The sequence below is a fragment of the Elephantulus edwardii genome, unplaced genomic scaffold (assembly GCF_000299155.1).
Source record: "Elephantulus edwardii isolate Elephantulus edwardi_28Jun2011 unplaced genomic scaffold, EleEdw1.0 scaffold00123, whole genome shotgun sequence".
In the NCBI taxonomy this organism is placed as follows: Eukaryota; Metazoa; Chordata; class Mammalia; order Macroscelidea; family Macroscelididae; genus Elephantulus; species Elephantulus edwardii.
Window position 1 is genome coordinate 8,839,193 of NW_006399873.1, and position 9,345 is coordinate 8,848,537.

The window sequence follows — 9,345 nt, forward strand, 5'->3', positions numbered from 1 at the left end:
TGTGTGTGTGTGTGTGTGTATAAATAAATTTTTTTAAAAGGCAAGAAAGACTAAAAAGCAAATGCCGCGGGGGGGGAAAAATATATGTACCAAGTAAATGTCATCCACAAAAAAAGCAGGAGTGGTTATAGTAATCTGTGATAAAATAGACTTCAGAAGGGAGCTCTGGTGGCCTAGTGGCAAGAAGCTGCACTGCAATCCTAGAGGTATAAGGTTCAAATCCACCAGATGCTCTGCTGGAGAAGGAGGGGCAATCTCCCTCTGTACCAGTCAGATCCAATTTGATGGTACATACAAAAATAATAAAATAAAATAAAAAAAGAGACTTCAGAATAAAAATAACCCTAAAAGATATAAGGATATATAATCATTAAAAGCACAGTAAACAGGATAATATAACATTGGTCACCATCTCAGAATTACGTAGACCTGCTAAAATACAAAAAACAATGGTTAACAGAATTGATGAAAGAAATAGCAGCACCACAATAGTAGTGGGAGACTTCAATACACCACTATCACCAAAGGATAGGTCAAATCAAAAGAAACTTAACAAAGATGCAGAAAGTGCAGAAAGTCTAAAGTACACAGTCAGCCAACTTGACCTAGTAGATATATTGAGGGTAGTGCATCTAAGTAAAACTCAATTCACTTTCTTCCCAAGTGCATTTGATATATTCTCCAAAATCAATAACATATTAGTATATTTAACAATAATTGAAATACTGCAAAGTATCTTCTCAAGACCACAAAGTCATAAAATTAGAAATTAACCACAGGGGGGTAAAGCTTACAAAATCACCCATGTGGAAATGAAATAACCCAGTGATAGAACACAACTGAGTTATAAAAGAAATTTTAAAAAATTAAAAATTCTTTGAAACAAATGAAAATAAATATACAATATACCAAAACCTCTGGGATGCAGCTAAGGCACTTCTGAGGTGGCAGTTCATAGTAATAAGCACACACATATAACGGGAAAAAGAAAAGATAATCTAACTCAACACCTACATCAAAAGAAAAAGAACAATATAATCCTATAGCCTCAAGAAGAAAGGAAGTGATAACATTAACAGCTGAAATAAATGAGATAGAAAACAGCAAAACAATTGAACACTTCAATAAGACCAGGAGCTGGTTTTTTTAAAGGGTCAATAAAATTGACCAATCACTGGCAAATTTAACAAAAGTTATAAATGTGAAGACACAAATAATTTGATAAAAAAATAATAGAGATGACATCAAAGCAGAAAAAGATAATATTAAGTGGATAATATTGGAATGAGTGTCAAGGACTGCAGCCTATAATATGGATTGAGGCTCAATGTCAAGAAGACAAAGATTCTCACCACTGGACCAATTGGCAGCATCAGGATGGATGGTGAAGAGATTGAGATTGTACACAGCTTTAGTTTGCTTGGCTCCACAGTCAACATTCTTGGCACCAGCAGCCAGGAAATTAAAAGGCGCATTGCCATGGGAAAGTCTGCTGTTAGGGACCTCTCCAAAGTACTGAAGAGCAATGGTGTCTCTCTGGAGACTAAGGTGCATCTGATACAGGCCATGGTCTTCTCAATCGCTTGTTATGTATCAGAGAGTTGGACAATGACCAAGGAGGATAGAAGGAGAATTGATGCCTTTGAGCTGTGGTGCTGGAGAAGAGTATTGAGAATACCATGGACTGCTAGGAAAACAAACAGATTTGTCCTGGAAAGGGTTAAACCTGGTGTCTCCTTGGAGGCAAGGATTCTGAGGCTCCATCTAACATACTTTGGACATGTTGTGAGGAGAGACCGGTCCTTGGAGAGGGACATCATGCTTGGGAGGGTGGCGGGACAGTGCAAGAGAGGAAGGCCCTCTATGAGGTGGATTGATTCGGTGACTGGGATAATTTGAATGGGAGTGTCAGAGACACTGCGATTGACACAGGACAGAGCAGAGTTTAGGGCTGTTGTACATAGGGTCGCTATGAGCCGCAAGCGACTCGATGGCACATAATAACAACAACAACAACAACAACAAAAATATTGAAATACTATGAAAAGGTATAATGAATCTCGGTTCCAGCCAGACCTTAGACTGGCCTCTAGCGTCTTGAGGAAGGACATATGAAATATTAAATTCTCGCAGATCTTATGACTTTTTTGTTGTCCCAAGTTGGTGTCAGTAGAGGGGACTTGGTAGACAAATTGGAGTTCTTTGGCACAGAGTCAACCAGCATTTGGGTGTGCTGGAATTGTAAAATACTGAAATAGTTGGCCATGCTTGTAGACTGAGGACTGAGGGCCAGTGTGTTGTGATTCTCAGTTCTAGCTGGACTTTAGGAGGTCCTCTTGTGTGGTGAAGAGGGACATACATGTACGAAACACTAACAGATCTTATGGCTTTCTTTTAGTCCCAAGTGGGTATCAGCAGAAGGGACTTGCCAGACGAATTGGGGTCTCTAGCACAGAGTCCACTAGCATTTGGATGTGCTGGAATTGTAAAATACTCTAGTACTCTTTTGTGAGACCTGATTTAATGTGACTACAGGTTGGCCTAGTGGATAGAAAGTTATGATACCAAGCCAAATGTGGGTGATTTTAATCTTCGGCTCTTAGATCTAATTTTAATTGGTTTTTGGTCAAACATTCTTCTAAGGTCATATAGCCCTGGTCTGTACACTTTCTGTTCAAAGGTAACTCATGGTTCCTGGAAGCTGAACACTGTGACACCAATGTGTCAAATGTGATAATGGTTACTCATGGTGGACAGTGTTTGTTGGAGCTCCCCAGTTAAAACAAGCTTGGAAGCAGGAGTGGCATCCACTTCTGTAATAGCTTGTCACTGGACACCCTATGAACCTGGAGAAATGATGAAAGTTATACAAGTATCCAGATCTTTTGTTTATAGGGTCACTATGAGTCACCTATGACTCAAAGGCACTTAACAACAACAACAACATGAAGAGCTATCATCTGATTAATTAGAAAACCTAGAGGAAATGGACAAGCTCCTTGAAACTCATGCCCTACTCAGATTGGCACAGACAGATGTAGAAAATTTGAACAGACCAATCATCAAAGAACAAATTTAACAGGTTATAAAAAGATTTTCCAATAAGAAATGTCCTGGACCAGATGACTTCACAACTGATTTCTGCCAAACATTCAGAGAAGATCTATGACTAATTCTACTTAAAGTATTTTAAAAAATAGGCAAAGAAGGAATACTCTCAGTGTCATTCTGTGAAGCAAGCCTTACCTAATATCAAAATCAAGAAAAGTTTTTACCAAAAAAGAAAACTACAAACCAGTATCTTTCATGAACATAGAAGTAAATATTCTTAACGGAATCTAGATAATAGAATTCAACAACATATCAAAAAAATCATCCATCATTACCAAGTGGAATTCCTATGCTAGGATGGTTCAACTAAGAACAAACAAACAAACAACCAAAACGAACAAAAAAACCCACACAAAAACACTGTAATTGACCACATTAACAAAGCAAATACCAAGAAAATCTTCCCTGTTCATGGAAGACACAATATGAAAATAGCAATCTTACAAAAAGCAGTGTACATATTCAGTGGAATCACAATCCAGATAGGTCATTTTTCAAAGAGATCACAAGGGAAATTGACAAGTTTATTTGGAGACGAAAGAGATTGCAAATAAGCAAAGCACTTCTGAGAAACATAAGTGTGGTGGGAGGCATAGCACTCCCTGACCTCAATACCTACTATATTCTTTGCTACTGTGAACAAAGCAGTAATAAACATAGATGTGCATATATCTGCTTGGGTGGCAGTTATGGTTTCTTTGGGGTATATTCCAAGTAGTGGAATTGCTGGGTCAAATGGTTTTCCTATTTGCAACTTTTTGAGAAAGTGCCATACTGCCTTCCATAGTGGTTGCACCATTTTACACTCCCACTAACAGTGAATAAGGGTTCCAGATTCTCCACAACCTCACCAGAATGTGTTGTTTGCTGTTCTGTTAAATTTTACTATTCTTACTGAGGTAAAATGGTATCTCATAGTTGTTTTAATTTGCATCTCTCTTAGAGCTAGGGATTTTGAAAATTTTTTTCATGTGTTTTTGTCCTTTTATGATGCATTAAAAAAAAACTCATGGAATATTATTCAAAATTGATGACCCTGGAGGACATTATGATGCTTGAAATATCTCAGTCACAAAAGGACGAATATAGTATAGTGTCACTGTTGTAAATGGAACTGACAAACAAGGTTGTGTCATCTGCACCACAACATAGATTGCTGATGAGTCTTCCTCCAATCTTTATTTCACATTCCTCCTTATAAAGCCTTGCTTTCCAAGTGATCTTTTCTACATACAGTTTTAAAAATTATTGCACCCCTGACACACTCCTTTCCTGCTTTGGAACCATGCATTATTTCTTGGCTCTGTTCTGAGTACTGCTTTCTGGTCTAAGTATAGGTTTTGCATAAACACAAGCAAGTGTTTTGGGATTCCCATTTTACTCAAGGTTAGCCACAATTGGTTATGATCCACACAGTCAAATACCTTTGCATAGTCAATGAAACACAAATACACATTTCTCTGATACTCTGCTTTTTGCCCAGATCCATCTGACCTATAATGTCTGACATATAATAATAATGTCTCTAATAGCAAGACCTCATCTAAACTCAGCTTGTATTTCTGGTAGTTCTTAGGTTCTTTCTATAATCTATAATATTCAGTATTCATTTTTACTGTATATATTACTATCACCACATGGAAAGTAACATGTTTTTACTGTTATGAATAGCAGCTCTTAACCTTTCCCTGTCCTGAGCCAGTCTCAGCAACTCTGTCACAACAACCCACATTGCTCCAGTTACTGTATCAACTCATCTCATCTGGGGTCTCCTCCTGTGCTGTCTGTAACCCTTCAGAGAATGATGTCCCTTTCCAAGGACTAATCTCTCTTGGCCATGTGTCCAAAATAAGTGAGGCAGAGCTTCAACATCCTAGTCTCCAAGGAGATACTTGGTTTCACCCTCTCCAAGAGAGATGTATTTGTTTTCTCAGCAGTCCATGATATGTATTAACAGATATCAAGTAAAATCAGTGTGAACTTTAAAACATAAATCTTTAAAACCAAATAATACCAAAAAACTCACAAGAATCCATAGTTTCAGCTTTACTCCTTGTCCTTAATTATCATCTTTAACATACCCCATTCAAATGCATATACTCTGGGGCCTCTGTCTTTCTTCTAAGTCTAAATATATTTTCTCAATTTTCCTTTCCATCTTAGTAGCAGCAGAAATAACAATCTTAGTTTTGTTATCCAAGCCCCAAGTTTACAAAATTCTGTGTTACGAAGAATCTGGAATCTTTGCAAAGAATTTCACTGCTTCTGACACCAATTGTAAAAGAACAAGGGCAGCAAGGGGATGAATTGCACTCATTCTTCAAGGGGGAAACTGTCCCTGTCAACAAAATCCACAACAGGAAATCAATTATCATGAGGTCAGGCATATTCTCCAGTCTCCCTTGTCCATTTTCTACTGATCAACGCCAGTCTTACATATATCATACATTTTATAATACTTCTATACCCCTACTGGATCTGAAATCAATGACAAGCGCTTTCAGACCGCAAAGAACCATACTCACAATTATGTGGTTGATTAGGGAAGTTTACATGATACAATTTTTCAATTAGGATATCTTCTGAAGTATGCTCACAGGCCAGTCAGCCTTTAGGGTTGCAGCTTGTGGCCATTGTTATTTTATTTTTTTTTAGTTCTGTCCATGATAACATCTTTTCCCTTCCTGCTACTCTTCCAGCAAGCTGAGGTGAAGCCCCTTGACTATGATTCCATGGGGCAGCAATCCTAAAGCCAGTTTACTTACATTGGTTCTCTGGTATTCATCTCTGGTTGCTTCTGTTGCTCTTGTAGGCCTGACCTGGCTGGCTGAGTAATCTTTGACCACCAAGGACACGTGCCGGTCTATGTTTTTGTTGGTGGTAAGATTCTCTCATTTCTCCAGTAAATCTTCTCAACTTGATGGCAATACTAGTAAATCTTTTATGGATAGACTCACCCTCCCTATGCACATGCTTCTGTCCATCTGTGTGAAAAAGCTAATTAATTATTACTAAGAAAGTAATTTTGAACAATGAACATTTGATAATCACACTTTGTAAATGTAGTGCATAAAATTCTATTATTAATATGGTTATTACTAACTATTGGCATTTACATTTTTTGTCACTTTGTTCCTATTGACCAAGGAGCACGCTAGGGTAGCTAGACATCGATTTCCACCTATATCAATTAAGCAATATTTTATTCTTAGAATATAGTATGAAAATAAAATTTGAATGCCTGAAGAAAAGAATAGGCAATATGTGTCTAAATATTATTTATGAAATTGTTTCCAAGTTAAACTTAACAATGAATATATTAACTTCTTTTTATTATTGTTGTAGATAAGGGATCCAGTTCAAATTCACCAGATGCTCTACAAGAGAAAGATGGGAAATCTTCTATGTGATTTCCTGCTTATAAAAACATACTGGAGTATTAAATATGGGTTAGATCAAAACTGATATTACACAGTACAACTATAATTGATTATCATAAATGCTGTTGTGTAACATTGAGTCAAAGATAGAGCTCAATGTATAACAACAATTAACGGAATTGTATTTCCAGTGGCTTAGAGGTGAGGAGTTGCACTGCCAAACCAAAGTTACAAAGTACTAATTCATTATCTGTTTTGTGGGAGAAACATTAAAAACCATTTTGAGCGTGATTTACAGCCTTTGAAACCTTTTAAGAGATTGAGCTGTGAGTCCATTCTGACTCAAGGGTACATAACAACAACAACAACAACTTTCCTTCCAGAAACTCTAGCAGGAAATTCATTCCCTTTCCTTTTCCTGGATCCTGGTAGTATCATTATGAAACTGATTTCCTTGTCATTCCATTTTTCAGATTTTTACTGAATTCTTTGAATCTTATATAAGTATTCATAGGATTATTCTTTTCTGGTTGTGTAGTCTGTAGGGAGCTGTATTGCAAACCCAAAGGCCTCTCTGTTAGAATCCACCAATGACTCCATGGGAGAAAAACGAACACTCTCCTCCCATGTGAGGTACAGCCTTGAAAACCTGCTGAACTATCAACTATGAGTTATTTCAAACTCATGGCAAACAGAAATTGAGAGAAAATGACATTGGACACACAAATATAAGACAGCAAAGAATTTCCACACCACTTACATACAGTTACTTTGATTTTACTTTAAAAGATTTTTAACAAATCACAAATCTAAGAGGAAAAAATTCCAATAAAATAAAATCTAATGGGTTATAAATTCCCATATAAATTTATAAATTTCATATGAAGAGTGATTTTTATTATCATTCATTATATCTTGTTGATAATAAATAATTTAGACTAAGTTGAAAAAATACATAAACCTCTTACTGCATATTAGTGCTGCTGTTCCTCAGGGTTATATTTTCAAATCATCCAAGAAATAGAGACTACTTGCTTTATTCAACATTTCATATATTATTTAATTTTCAAGATTTTTGGGGTTTTTTTGGGGGGATTTATTTTAATTCTCTATAACACATAGTAGAATACAGAATTGAATATTGTTATTGTATGTCATTGAATCAATTGTAACTCGTAGTAATCCCATACACAACAGTGCTGAAACTTTCCCTCTGTTTTGCCAATCTCACTGCCCAACTATCCCCAGTGCCCAAGTTGCTGTGACAGTCTATCTCATCCAGTATCTCCCTCTCTTGTGTTGTCCTTCTACCCTTGCAAACATGATGTCTTTCTTCAAGCACAGGTTCTTTCCAGTAACATGTCCAGATTATGTGAGATAGATGAAGCTCCAAAATCCTTGCCTTCAAGGAGCAACTTAGTTTCACTCTTTCCAAGACAGGCCTGTTTGTTCTGTTGGCAGTCTATAGTAAGTTCAATGCTCTTCTCTAACACCACAACCCAAAAGCATTGATTGTTCTTCTTTCACTATTAGTCAGTGTCCATCTCTCTGATGAATAGCAAACTTTTCACATGTTATATAGTATATTTCAAAATCATTGCTTCTGAATGTTGCATGGTATTCCACCATGTGAATGTACCACAATTTCTCAATTCATTTCTTAGTTGATTGACATTTTGTTGTTGTTTATAGACATTATTAGGACTGCTTCCTTGTTCTTACTATTGTGAATCACAATGTTATGCACATCAGAACAAATGTCTATTTGTGTCTCAATTCTGTTTTCTTTAGATATACTCCTAGCAGAGGAATAGCTGGGTCTAGGTCATACGGAATATCTATGTTCAACTTTTTGAGGAAACACCATACTGCCTTTTGGAGTTTTTGTCCCATTTTATAATTCCACCAAAAGTGTATGAAAGCATCAATCTCTCCATATCTTTGCCAACATTTATTATTATGCTTTTCTGTTAAACCTTGCTACTGCTACTGGGGTGAGATATTATCACATTGCAATTTTTATTTTGATCCACTTTATTGTCAGTGATTTTGAACACTTCTTCATGTGTCTTTTGGTCAACCAAATGTTTTCCTCTGTGAAAAAGCTTTTGATGTATTTTGCCCATTTTTAAATTGAGTTATCAGTCTTTTTTTTCTTTATAGACACCATGTAGTACTCAGAAATTTTAATTATAAGACCTTATCTGTGTAAATATTGACAAATGTGTTTTCCCAGCCAGCAGGTGTTCTTTTCACTCTATGGCAAAAATAATGCATATAGGAATTTTTCTTTAGAAGATTTCATTCATGGATGTTATCATCTCCTGGTTGTACATTTCAGGGTCTACTTGCCACCAAATTTATACCATAGGCTAGGCCTTCTAAGTTTGGTATCATTCTGTCTCTTATGATCTTTATGGTTTGGGGCTTAACCCCTAGATCAGATGCACCTTGAGTTGATTTTTGTGTATGACTTGATATGTGGATCCTTCTTCAGCATTCTGCTAATTTAGAACATTAGCTTTTCCAGAAGCATTTGTTGAAGAAGTTTCAGTTTATCCATTTGATAAGGTTTATTTCTTTGCTGAATACCAGTTGACCATGGTGGTGGTATGTTTTTAAGTGCTGTCGATTTGCAGGCCACTCATAGAGACCCTTTGAAGGAGAGTCCTAAACGCTTGGGTGTCTTTTATCCTCTCTCTCTTGACCATAAGTTGTTGTTGTTGTTATGTGCAATCGAGTCGTTTGCGAACAGCGACCTTATGTACAAAGGCCCTAAATCGTGCTCTATCCTGTGCCAATCTCATTGCCTCTGACACACCAATCCCGATTACCCCAGTCACTGAATCAATCC